This window comes from Lottia gigantea (assembly GCF_000327385.1).
Source record: "Lottia gigantea unplaced genomic scaffold LOTGIsca_10, whole genome shotgun sequence".
Classification (NCBI taxonomy): domain Eukaryota; kingdom Metazoa; phylum Mollusca; class Gastropoda; family Lottiidae; genus Lottia; species Lottia gigantea.
In genome coordinates, this window is record NW_008706747.1 from 2,166,656 (window position 1) to 2,181,307 (window position 14,652).

The window sequence follows — 14,652 nt, forward strand, 5'->3', positions numbered from 1 at the left end:
ATACTATTTCAATAAACAATTTGCTTTAATTCTTTAATTTCAAATAAATGCTGTAAAACGAACTGAAAGTCGTGTTTGTTCACATGATCCTCGTTACAAACTTTGTGAGATATTCATCCGCGCACAGGAAACCCGAGATGATCTCACGTGCAGATTAGAGCACCTGCTCGAGCCAATCAGGGATCGGAGTTTCATGTAAGCGTCAATCACAACCAGCAATTAAGGAGATAAAAATGGCGGGAGAACAGGTGAACTAAAGAATGTAAACAAACGATAGGTTTTCCCGCCACAATTCCGCCATTGATAGGCCAATTACGATGAATTGAGAGAAAGGAATATATTATTTTCTTCTACTAGCGGCTCATTGAGTCGAGAAGAAACGACGAAGAATTTACAGAATAAATCTAAGAGAAGAGAACAAACGAGTGATTAGTACGTCATCACCAGATGGCGCTTCAGTAAGTATTGGCAGACGTCAACAGGTGAAATGTCGCTTACAACATTATCAAATTCTTAATGATTAACAAATTTGATTTGGAAACGTTTGTTTAAGACTTTTCGTGTGTTGAATGTCTTTGATTATGCGAATAAAATGGTAGCTTCTTTCAACAAGACGTGTTTGATTTTCAACAGAATCAATAACGTTTAGAGACTTGATGACCGTGACTACCAGATTCGGTGCTTTTTCCGCCTTATCAGCAACACGATCATTGAGTCGTTCGAACCAATGAGGGTAATAATGCCTTTAGTTTGATATAATGTAAACACCGCCCATTTTGAGATAAATAACAAGACCCAATTCTAATACAAGTTTTTATACACTTATTTTCTTTTAATGTTTTATAACGACAACAATTCCTTCGTCTTTGGTGGCTTTTTTGCCTTCTCTCTTTCACTAAATTTTTTCTTTATCAGACATTACGTTTTTTATTAAATTAATTCTGATAAAAAAAAAAACAGGAAAATAGTTTGCTCTTTTTGAACTCATTAGCTTATGTTTGTAAGAAAGTTCATTGTCCGTTTTTCATCTATCAATTTCCGTTCTCTTTTAATACCTTTTGGAATAGTTCTATAGAATCTTAGGTTTTGCTTGGTCAAGGTTATTTGCCATATTTGGGTAGGTCTATTAAGCTCGTCAGTGGCGTTTCTTCGATTGGGCCAGGAGGGTTCCATCCACCCCCCCCCCCCCTCCTCCCAGAAAAGAGACACTCTCAACTGTTTCCGAGAATCGCCACCGGCCAGTCTTTTGTATGTAGCTGCCCTCTTTGGTAATTTCCGAAGAGAAGCGTTGGATCACGGTGCACTTTGTTTCGCGGGTTGCTGTTATTCATTTTGTTATATTTCATCTTATTTGAGTACCTTTCGTGTTTTATTCACTTTTTTTTGTCTTTGAACAAATGTTCCATTTGATGCTTATTAGATTCATTTCTCGCGCTTTGTAAGTTTTTGTCTTTGAGAAAATGGCAGACAAGGCATCAAGTTTGGCTTATTATTTGTCTGAGATTCCAGAACACAGGAATCATTGCAGTGATTAGTTGCATTATGCAGTAATTTGACGTCTGGTGTTTTCATGACATGTAGCGTAGCCGGCTGTTACTTTTGGTTCTCTTATAGTTTTTATTTACGTTTCATTTACAGTTATATTAACGTTATGTTTGTATATGTTTGGCATTTACATTCACGTTACGGTTACATTTACGTTACGGTTACATCAATATTACAGTTAGCCTACTTTTCGTTACAGTAACAATTTAGTTACAGTAATATTGCAGTTATATACGTTACAGTAAAGATACGTAAGAGTAAAAATACAATAACAGTTACGTTTCGTAACAGTAACAGTTACTTTTACGTTACAGTTACATAGCGTTCTATATTACATTACATTTACACCACAGTTACGTCAGACTACATTTACAATGGCTCAGTGTATATATTGAGGCGTGTTCCTTAGCACCGGTAGCATATATTGAGGATCTACAACTTATTAGCTTCAAGTTCACGAATGCTATAGTTGAGCCCAACTAGATAAGTCAATTTTCGTTGCATCGTTCCAGCTTCTTAGAGCTAAATCTTGCCATAAGTTGGTGGCAAGCAAAAGGTCACGAGAACGCACAAAGTCGCTTTCACAGGTTACAAAAGAAAAGAGTCATCAAATTTCAAACTAGAAAACAATAAGCCTAAGAATTCGAAAAGGAGTCTCTTATTTGCATTTAATGAGCCGATTAAACGGTGGAATTTGGGATAATCTAAACCATTGAATGGACTCAAATGCACCAGAAATACCTTTAAAATTCCTTTATTCTGATGTACAAGTCAAATTAAATGAGCTTCTGAAGACAATCGAATTCTTTGGAAAGTCAGACAATGGGATAAGAAATGCCAGAAGAATCCCCTATTCAAAATAAGTGGTCATCTTAGTCCGAAATTAAAGGTCCATTTAAATGATAACCTGCGTTGATAATGCCCCCTGTTATTGCCCCTTTATAGACGTATACGCGTATGTATTCCACGCACGTGAAATATCTGCAGCACGCGCTATAAATCCTTTTTGACAATAAGGTGTCGATCCCTTACAAATGACGAACACAATGATAAGAGTTCGAAGGGGATCAAGTTGGTATTTTGGGGGCCGTTAAGGTACATAATGAGTCTAATTACGAGTACAATCGGCCCCGAAATGACCTCAAAGCCCGCGCGCTACACATTTGTGGTCATACGCGGGAATTGTTTTTAGACAATACTTCATGAACCCGTATAAGACAATAGATAGTTGATTTTGGGATTAGCATGATAGGGGATTTTCAGTGCATCCCCGACTTTCCCCTATTTTAACCCTTTTAATATGTATGACATGCTAACGATATGTTTACTGTTACTTATTAAAAGTATATACGGTCAGCTTTACCCACAGTATCCATTTCTCTTAAAGGAATTGTTTCACATACATAAAGAAGCCACATTCGCTAAACGTCATTTTTTCTGAGTAATGTGACGTCATGTTGCTCTCTAATGTTGAAAGCGTGTAATGTGCATTTGGTCATGTGACGTCCGAAATGTTCCTTGGAACTAAATTAATTCCTATTGCTCTTCGTCTTATTTTCTAAGAAGGGTTCCACCATTCAGTGTGCAATAAGGGAAACTTTTCAAACTCTTTCAAATTGGCGTTCACAGCGTGCATCATATTTTTGTAGACTAAACCATGAATAAAACTATTCTACCCATTTAGCTAGCAGAGTGTGCTGGACCTAACTGTAAGGTTTGTGATCAGAAATACACGAAGCTTTCCCTTTAAAGTACATTGGTATTCTGATAATAAATTTTGATGTTTTGTGGTTTGAAAATCAATTTAACGACCAAGTAATAGAAGGATGAGAAAGGGATGAACTGCACTCGGATTGTCTCAGTTTTAGAGCCATTAAAAGTTCAATTATTACCAATACAATGTAGACCATAATCGGGGGATTAGATCGAATTAAAATTTTTGGTGAGAATGGTTTTAGGGCTGAGACATTTTATTTATTATTTCATTTATTTATTTATTTATTTATTTATTTATTTATTTGTTTATTTATTCATTCATTCATTCATTCATTCATTCATTCATTCATTTATTTATTTAATTTTTTTTTTTTTTTTTTTTTTGATGAATTTATATTTATTTATATTTATTTATTTATATTCATTTATATTTATTTATTTATTTATTTATTTATATTTATTCATTCATTCATTTATTTATTTATTTATATTTATTCATTCATTCATTTATTTATTTATTTATTTATTTATTTATTTATTTATTTATTTATTTATTTATTTATATATTAATTTCATTTTTTTTAATTTTATTAAATTTATTTCAATAGTTGGTTTTGGTTTATATATTTATATATTTATTCTAGTAATCAATTACTTATTACTTACTTATATTTATTTATTTATCTATTTATCTAGTTATTTATTTTTTTATTTATTTATTCATCTAGTTTTTTATTTATTTATTTATCTATAAATTATCTCATCATTTATCCATCTATTTATCTACTTTTTCATTTATTGATTTATTTATTTATTAATGGGGCAGGGAAGTGACTGCAAGCTAGCTAAGGGCAAAGAGGGTAGGTTTATAAATTTTGACCCACCCCATCCCTACCTTTCATTTAAGTCAACTGAGTGCAATTCGAAAATTTGAAATTCCGAAATACTTGCGACTTTAACACCTGTGTTTTAGGGGGGTTAAATCGCCATTATTTACAGTACAAAGCTTCAACACCGTATGTTTGGTTTGTAAATTCTGTGGCCACCTATCCAGAATGACAATTATTTTTAAGTCAATTTTGTATTCAGTTGGTAATCTCTTCGATCCCGCCCTCACTATCTTCCTTGAATATGGCGAATACACTTCAGTGATAACTGCATGTAGAATTAAATTATTAAATTTTGTGTATTGTATATTGAGTGTATTTGTGTATTGTATTGTATTACTATCTTCCTTGAACATGGTGGATATACGTAAGTGATAATTACATGTATCGTATTTTGTATATTGTATTGTACCTTGAATTTTCTTGTATATTAATTGTTTTTTACATTTGGTAACTACATGTAGATTATTCTATTTTGTGTATTGTATATTGAGTGTATTTGTATATTGTAGTGTTCCTTTAATTCTATTGTATATTTATTGTTTTGTAGATGTGGTAACTACATGAAGTAGATTAGTGTATTTTGTGTACTGTATATTGAGTGTATCGTATTGTATATTATTAGTATTGTTTTTTGTATTATATGTCATGTATATATGAAGTTCAGTTGATATTTTATATTTATCTAGTGCTTACAGTATTATATACGTAATATACGACATTTCCTTGAATACAAGACTGAATGAGCGAACCTTTATATGTCCAGCACTAGTTGTTGTGTGTGTATGTTCTGAACTAAAAACTCAACTTACCCTCTGACAATTTTCCTTGCTGAAAAGAATATCATCTTTGCATTCCATACACTTCACAACGTCTCTGATTACACGCATTCACATAATGTTTATGTCTGCCATATTGGATTTGAAAAATGAACTTTCTCATTATATGCACGTGCATTTTGTTATATGTAGGTCACTTATTGTTTCTCTTTGATTATCACAAAACAAAGGGTATCTTTCACGCTCTCAAGAAAGTTTACAAATTACACACATTCGTTCCATCGTTATGCATTTGCTTCGGCTTAGTTGGGTGAGGCGTTGCCATTTTGCATTTTGGGGCATGTTCGTTTTGAGCGACCATGTGTATTACATCCATTCTAACACGATTCAGAACATCAACACGAGCAGTCTACATCTCGAAGTAGCATAAGTGATACTCTAAATGCAAAACCTTAATTATGTTCATTACTACCTAACAATAAAGTGAACTGTTCGCATCCGGATGTGCACGTGTACAATGAAACGAACTGACTTTTACGTTTTATTCTTTGACTTTGCGTAAATAAATGATCACACACAAAACAAAAACAAAGAATTTATTTGAAATTTCAAACACACTATTCATTAACAGAATTCACAATCTTAAAAACAATGATTCAAATTTTCGTTTCGTATATTTGATTTCAATTAACAAGAGTTACTCAACAGAGCAAAGTAACACGCAGGAAATAAACGAAAAAAAGCGAAACGAAATTAATATTAAATTTTAATCAGATAGCGATCTTTATGAAATCATAAAAAATAATTTTAAACAATTAGCTTTCAATCAATAACATTAATATAGAAACAAACACATTTAAACTTAAAGGCACTCTTCCGTCTAATTATTCACTTGAAAGTTTAAACATTCGAAAATCAACATGCAAATCAAATAATATTACACCCTTCGATATAAATTATTGTATAATGGACAGTGCGTGCTTCTTAACAACGGGTTATGTGACTTTATCTTTTTTCCTAGTGTTCAGCATTATATAAGTTCTTGTTAATATTGTTCAGTCAATTTCAGCAGAGGGAGTAATCCTTGTATCGTGAAATTTCTTTAGTTTAAAGATTTTCACATTTGATAATTCTCAAATGTGCCCTCTACCAGCATCATATATATAGTAATTGATACAAAATCATTTATCCCAGCGTCCAAGAATATATGGGTTTTTGTTTTTTTTGAATTCTATTTGTTTTTTTTTTCCATTTAAGTCAGAAGAGGTAGTATTAGGCCTACTTGTCTCGTGAACTTCATTTGGTTCTATCTTTGTCGAAATTAGTCCGATTATTTGAACTCTTATACCAAGAGCTATGTTTGGCCATGTAACTTTAAATCAAACTTTTTGAAAGCACATTTGGTTATACATTATCAAAAAACGTTGAAAAAATATGTCCACAATAAGTCGCGTTTCTTTTGTGTTAATCCTCTTGCACTGATTCGGTGTTCAACCCCCTTGGTCCTATAAGCCGAGTCTCCAATGAGTCTTCACGCCAATGTAGCCTTCTTGCCAGCCGTCTTTATTCCCGGACTAAAATGACCAGTTCTTGCAGATGTAAACGTGTCGTATCTGAAAAAAAGAGCGAGAGCTGTATTTTATTGGCTTCAAATCAATACAAGTGGGCATAAATAAGGTCTTCTGATGCAGGATTATTGAGGTAACTGAAATAGAACAAGCGAATGCATGAGTTACGGATGCCGACACCATGCCGACATGATGGGCTTCGTTTATTTTACTGGTCCGAACACGTTGCAGAAACGACCGGCTTCCTTTCTATTGTATTGATAATCCAACACTGTACATCGAAACGGATACTGTACCTTGTTTATTTTCATCTATCTTACATATTTTTCGGGCAAAAATCTCTAGCATAGAAATTCAGGCAACCTCAGATATTCCACCCCCCCCCCCCCTTTCCCCTCGGACGTAAACCTGCCTCCGCCACTGTCAGAGCCGAGGAATAAGATTGACACCATCCAACATCCCCATTGGAATAAGGGAACCAAAAGATTCCCCATGATGCCCATCAAATTCGTGTGTGTTTTCAGGAGATAACACCGTTGGTTACTGTTAACCAATTGTTCATACATTCATCACAGGGCATCGAAAATACAAGGGCTAGGACTTTGTACTGATTCCTTAAATCCCTATGAATATAATAGTGAATGGTATATAACCCAGTATTTGCTTATCAACTATTCATTCATTCATCACAGGGCACCGAGAATAAAAGGGTCACAACTTTGACTATGTGAGAGATTAGCCAGGCTATGAGGTGTTAAGCCGATTTAAATAAGCTGTGAGAGTTAACTGTTGGCTGATAAATGCCAGTATTATGGGAGGAGGTTTATACCTGGACCAAGGTGACAAGCGTACCTGTTTACCCACAACTTAGTCCTAAACTGTCTGACCAGTTGTTGAACCAACGACAACCATTCAAAAATTTCCATGATTATGAGTCATAAATTGTTGGTACCCCCGCTTGTGTGTCCATTCCATTTCTAATGAATGATCGCACGTTCTGGGAGAATGAAGAAGATTGAGTAACTCGCGCCAAACTACCAAGGGCCGAGTGTCACCATCATGCAATCCGACCAGACCAGATCTGAAGATTTCTCAATTGCCAAACCAAAAGTAAGGAAACATCCAATTGATCCTACTACCAACAACTTCCAACGTCGTCTGCGATATCAGCTGGAAGTGGACGTTAACTAGTCATATCTTTCAACATAACGACCATTGTTAAATGCTTGCTCAATAACCAAGCCTCGGGATCTAGAGTCCAATCAAGGCATGCATAGAAGCTTTTTTTCAACTCAGTTTTCCATTGTCAATGATGCAAGTCAGAGGGGTTGAGATGTTAAAAATCAAATTTTCCTACATAGGGGGTGCGTTATACATGCGCACAATATTCGCAATTATACGGTTATCATCTGACATCAACAGTAAGCAGTAATTATTAGAAGCTAGAGAAGGGCAGACAGTTTCAGACTATGTACAACTGTGTAGGTATAGTTAGCCAGGTGTCATGGCTTGATTTGAATATATAATTAGATGACAACCGCTAGACAAGTTCAGTTCAACATTCCATGAATAGACACAGGTTAAATCTGAAATACCTGAGATACGTATAGTACAAATTGAACTACATTGAATCTGGAAAGCAACAGTTGAGCCGCGTTTATCCGGTTGCCGATAATCCGGAAACCCCGATATCCGCATGCTTTTTCTGGGAACGTAATATTACTATATATATATACTTAAAGAAGCACAAGATATATGGATATACTATTTCTGACATTTATTTACATCCAGGCAGCTTTATCAAGACTTTCTCTACCTTTGGTAGTAGGGAGCCCTGGTTGCTTGAATTTTTTTCGATGACCTGAAGGTTCAGGGTTCAATCCCCACATGGCATAGCACATTTGGATTTTTCAACCTAGCTATCCCATGTCAGTGATGCAGAAATAGTCCTTAGTCGTTAGGATGGGACAAAAGAATGGGACCCCCATGTGCTACAGACTGTGCACTTAATGATTCCACGACAGTTGGAAATCGAAAAAGAGTAGATTAATGCAGCTGGCCTGACAAAACTGTGCTTATTGCACACTGCCTACTTTGATCTGAAGATCGCTACATGTATATTGGAACCTCAAAGACTTAGTAATCAAGCCTACACCCTGTTGTTGATCACCTTATTGGAAGCCTAAAGACATAAAAATCAAGCCTTCTCGTCGCTGTTGATCAACAAATTGGAATCTTAAAGACTTGGTCATCATGCCTTAGAATCACCAATTGGAACCATAGAGACCTGGAAACCAAACCACAGTTGATTGACAATGTTGTCATGTGAGAAGGTTCTAATCTATAAATAAACTAACAAATTGTCACGGTGTTATTTAACACTATCACTGACACTAATGAAACAAAATAACTTTTTTAACACTCTTGTATAGATTGAACAGTTCTCTGGTTTTTCAGTTTTTCCCCAAAGTCACACTCTACATACAACTCATTCATGTAAGGTTCGATTAGAAATGGTGTTGGTTGTTACTGTATCTTTTATTGCATTTAATGAAATATTGAAATATCCCATAAAGAATTATGGAAATATTCAAGGAAATATGATTATATTCAATTAAATGAAATACTGTTCAAATAAAAACGGAAATATTGAAATATAAATTATTTTTTTTTAGAGAATTATAGAAATATTTAATGAAATATGGAAATATTTAATGAAATATGGAAATATCAAAGAATTATAGAAATATTTAATGAAATATGGAAATATTTAATGAAATATGGAAATATCAAAGAATTATAGAAATATTTAATGAAATATGGGAATATTAAAAGAAATATTTAATGAAACATGGAAATATTCCAAGAAAATATGGAAATATTTAATGAAATATGGAAATATTCCAAGAAATATGGAAATATTTAATGAAATATAGAAATATTTAATGAAATATGGAAATATTAAAAGAAATATAGAAATATTTAATGAAATATGGAAATATTAAAAGAAATATTTAATGAAATATGGAAATATCAAAGAATTATAGAAATATTTAATGAAATATGGAAATATTAAAAGAAATATAGAAATATTTAATGAAATATGGAAATATTTAATGAAATATGGAAATATTTAAAGAAATATGGAAACTGAAAAGGTTACTTTCAATTATTGAATGAAATCTATTTTAAATTCTTTCAAAATATCTGAACAAATTAAAAACTTACATATGTTGATACTTTCGTCTTTCCTCCTCGGATACAGAGGGTCTCATGCCACTAACGGCCTTGAGAAGATGACCTTGATTGACCTGTATCATGGACGACTGACGACCAGCGTGTACCGACTCTCTCCGTTCTGGTTTCGCATGTTTCATTACGTCATTTCTTCTGGTGATCTCACGTACCTGAAATTCAAGAAGAAATCATAACTATTAAGTGTTTAGGAGTTGTAGTCAACTGTGCACCAAACCAAATTTGGTCAAAATGCCCTCTCCCACCGAAATATTTCTTGATGGAGAACACCCGTAAACCTTTCACATGATGTTTACTCCCGTGGTGCTTCTAAAACACATCTGCATCCAAAAATTCAACCTTGACATTTGCACCTGCTTTAAGTCAGTCTGCCCAGTATTTGTACCCCAGGTTTCCTGTGCCTGACCCCGCCACTAAATACTCTCTACTTCAGATTGTTAGTATATCAAAATCAGCTGATAATTTTCAATATCAGCTTTGTTTAGGGTTGGGATTTTCAATCGGGACTCACAGCGCCAGGCTATTAAGAACTCAATGATAAAAAATATAAAAGTTGGGAATGTTGAAATTCTACTATTTGAGGACAAAATTTGGTATCATTGGTATTATCAATAAAAAAAAGTTACGATATCTCACTCGAAAATAAATGCTAATTGATTTCAACAAATATAGAATCTTTTTTGTCTGCCAGAACAAAGTCCACTAAAAGCCTTTTTAATGGAAGACTAAGAGCCATTTTGTAATTTCTGAAGACAGGACAAACTCAGATAAGTGGGGGAAGAACTGATACAAAAGCATGCCCTTGGGCTCGGAATTGACGACAAAAAAATCTCATTCAGATCTTTTCACTTTCTTAAATTGCGTTATCGATAATCTCCTTCAAATATCTTTCGTGATTTTCACCAATTACTATTCTTTTCATGGGCCGAAATTGGAATTATTTGTCATCAATAGATTTTGACGTTAAAAAGTTTTCAGCGTAGGAATTTTGTCGTATTAGTTTCAAAACAGGTGTTCTAAATTGAATATTTCTCATTGGGAACTCTACTTTTGCTTTGTTTTTCAAATTGATATGAACTCTTCAACAATTGGAATAGAGTCTGAAAAAGCTGTTGCCCGAGGTTACGTTTCTGGATAAATGTATCGCAAGTATCGCTCTTAATAAAACAGAAGAGTTCTTTAAAATCGGCAATAATCGTACTTCAATAGAAGATCCGCAGTGAATATAATAGTCCAGCGGAAAAATTAGAATAGGTTCGCAGTTAATAACAGATTTAAGGAGGCATGTAATATAGCTCGCGATTTTCTAGTCGGAACTCTTCATAACTGAAGATTTAAAAGTGAATATTAGGGAGATAAGAGTTCGTGGATTAGGTCTTTCATGGCTTTATTCGAGGGAAATTAAGAGATGTCTAACATTGATAGGCCTTAACAAATCTCTACAACTCCAACACAATGTGGAAATAGTCAATATTGTCCACCAAAGATTTAATATACAAGGGATACTGTCATCCAATTTTTGCCTTAAAGGGATTGTAAAGGGTTCTCTTAACTTTTTATAGGTAACGGAGACACTGAAACCATCCATTCTATTAAAGGGATTGTGGATGGAAATTATTTGCCTTAAATAGGTCTTCTAATCTTTAATGTGTATCAAGGACATTGGAATGATAGATTTGCACCATTCCAATACAGACGTCTGTAGGTCTAGCTATTCCACTATTAATAGCATTTTTTGACAAAATTATCACAAATGCTTCTAGATACTGTAGCATTTATTGTGATAGCGAGCCCGTAGCTAGGGGGGAGGGGGGGTGGGGTGGTAGCTGATAAATTTAAACGACTTAAATGACTTGTATAGTTGAGCCCCCCTTTAAATATTTGCAACTGTAGCCTACTACTACTTTCGGTTTCAGCTATAACCATCTATCAAATCTTATAATATTTCAACGAATGTATCCCTTAAAGACAAACTAATAAACAAGGAATGCTGAAAGAAGCTTACAGCTTATCCAGAATTTATGGCTTCTATTTGTCATCATTTAAAAAAAATAACAACTTCCTGGTTAGACTCAAAGACTTCAGCAGTAAAAAAAATGTTTTTCACCTGATTTTTTTTTATTATTTTTTTTTTTTTTTTGATAAATGCAATTCAAACTATCAATTTTAATCATTTTTTTTTATATTCAGAGATATTCTACATAAAAAATGATTTTAAGATGTTTCTTGTGACGATATCAAGTCAGTGCAAAGAATCCCAGACACCTGCAAAAACTTTCAGGCAAATAGAAAAAACCTGTTTTGATGTTGAAATATGGAAAATGGAATTTCAAAATCAGGAATCAATATTTCATTGGAAAATCATAAAAACAAAGGCTTTTGCTGCAGTTAATGTGAAAAAAAAGCCTGAATTAAGCTACGCGAATCCAAATCTGCTAAATATATTTGCCCTTATGTACCTGCCATCTGAATACAGGTAGGCCATATCCCAAATAATTATTCCAAAAAACGCAAAAAATTTGCTCCTCTTAGACACCTCCCCAACCATAAAAATCGAAGTCATCTAAAAATAAATTACCCCCAATTAACGCCCCAAATAAACTTTAGACCCCCTCCCACAATTTTCAAATTTTGGCTCTTTTACGATTAAAATACAAAAGACAAGACTTACTTTCTCCATTAATTTAATCAAAAATATCAAATAGATGGAGTCTATAATCTATTCCGACACTTCCCAAATAAGGTCACGAACTTTTGGACTTGTAATCGGCAACCAAAGACGCAGTTAATGAAAAGGGTGAAAGGAAATGAAAAGATGAAACGGTGCTGTCTGGAATCAAAAAGGAGATGCCATAGAAAACAGGACAATACTCATAATCAGGATCAATAGCGCCAGAATTAGAAGCCATGAAATTCCGTCAGATTTCACAATGCCAACTGATAAAAAGATTAACCAGGCCAATCTGGTCATAGTCTTGATTTTCAGGTCTTTCAGCTTAAAAACCTTTACCGAGATTATTAAAAATTAAGTCTGGATGTCAAGACAAGATGTTTGTAACATCAAAAAGTTATAGTTGAAAGAATTCGGAGGGCGATCCGGTCATATTTATGATTATCAGGTCATTTGGCTTAAAAACATCAACTGAGATAACCAAAAATTACGTCTGGATGTCTGTGACAAAAAATAGTCTCACAGTTGAAAGAATTCTTGATTATCAAGTCTTTAGGCTTAAAAATGTCATGCTGAGAATATCACAAATAATGTCTGGATGTCTTTGACAACAACAATTCAAAGTTTAAAGAATTAAGAGGCCATTTTGGTCGTGATCTTGATTATCAAGTCTTTTGGCTTAAAATGTCATGACCAGATTATTAAAAATTAGGTCTGGGTGCACTTGGCAATCTTGGTTTCCAATTTTTCCTGATTAATTTAGCAACAATTTCATATTAATAATGCCCTCCCTTGTATTTCCTTTTCTTTTTCATTGAATGAGGGGATATCATTCTTGTGGCCGCGACAAAAGAATATTCAATTAATCTGATGAAAAAGCATGAATGTACTTTGAAAGGGTCTATCGATTGGTTATATTGGCCAGTCATGTCTGGCCAGAGCTCTAATTTTTATTCTTGCAGTATTTTCAATAGCATTTTACTACTTGATGCTTACTGCTCTAGACTTTAGACAGCTTAAATGTCTGTTTATGAAAAATTCTGTTAGATCAAAATTAAAATTAAATCGTACTGAATTAGGTCCAAGTTCTCACTATTTGGATATGACATAAAAACTCTATCCAAAGCGACGTTCTGCAGCAATAATCATCAAAAAAGCTTTAAAAAATCAGAACGGTGCAAAAAAGCCCAAACATTGTGACGTAAGAAAAAGATAGTTGAAGCTACTAGGGTTAAAATTTTAGTGATAAAGAAAATGCTGCATTCGATTCTATAAATTTTTGGCAGTTTATATGATTATTTTTGATTTTTAAACAAAATTTCTAGTTTATGTACTAGAGAATGATTATGGAATTATATTGTTTATTTAAGTTATTAAATTAGACAGTTTTTATTTAAATTGCCTCTAAGCTCTCCAGGGAATGTGGGGTAAAGAGATTAGAAAAGGGACACACTATTATTGTGGTGTAAGGGAAACAACTCTTGTTATAAATATTAGTTTTCAGACTACAAATAACTTCTACCTGTTTCTTTGCTACTTTTAACTGAAGAACAAAGCTCTAGTATGTTACAAGCAATACAGTGGTAGCAGAATACAAACAAAACTGTAGCAAGAGATGCACACAGCAAAACAGAATTGGTTTCACATGAGCATAAATGCAAAACAAACGTTTTTGAATAAGCTATCTAGCTTCAAACTGCTACAGTCTTTACCAATGTATCAATGATCATTAAAAGATTTTTCCAAGAATGGAGGTAGTTTTTCACACTCTAGCTGGCCAATATTTTTCATCAATATGTAAGTGTAAATGCATATAGTTTTTTTGACTCTAGCTTAACAACATTTGTCTCCATTTTCTCCTTCTTTAATGCGTATCTCCAACAATATTTTCAAAATAATTCAAAATGACATACCAACGTCAGGTAGTTTTCTTCCTCCTCATTGGAGAGTTCCTTAAATCCTTCATCAAGCCTTGGTATCACGGCAACCGTTTTTGGTTTAGTGCACACCAGCTGTATGGAATCTTCACCATGGAAACTCATTGGTCGTTCAGGCTTGGTGTCTCCCATCTTGCCCTCCATGGAAACGGTTCTTCGTATTGTGTCTTTGTCCGATTCGACGGGTTGGATTTCAAAATTACCTTCTTTGAAAGTCTTGATGACTGATTTGGCCTCATCAGAAAGGACAGGTTTGTCTACAGAGCTCCGCTTTTTGACCACACGGCTGCTGAA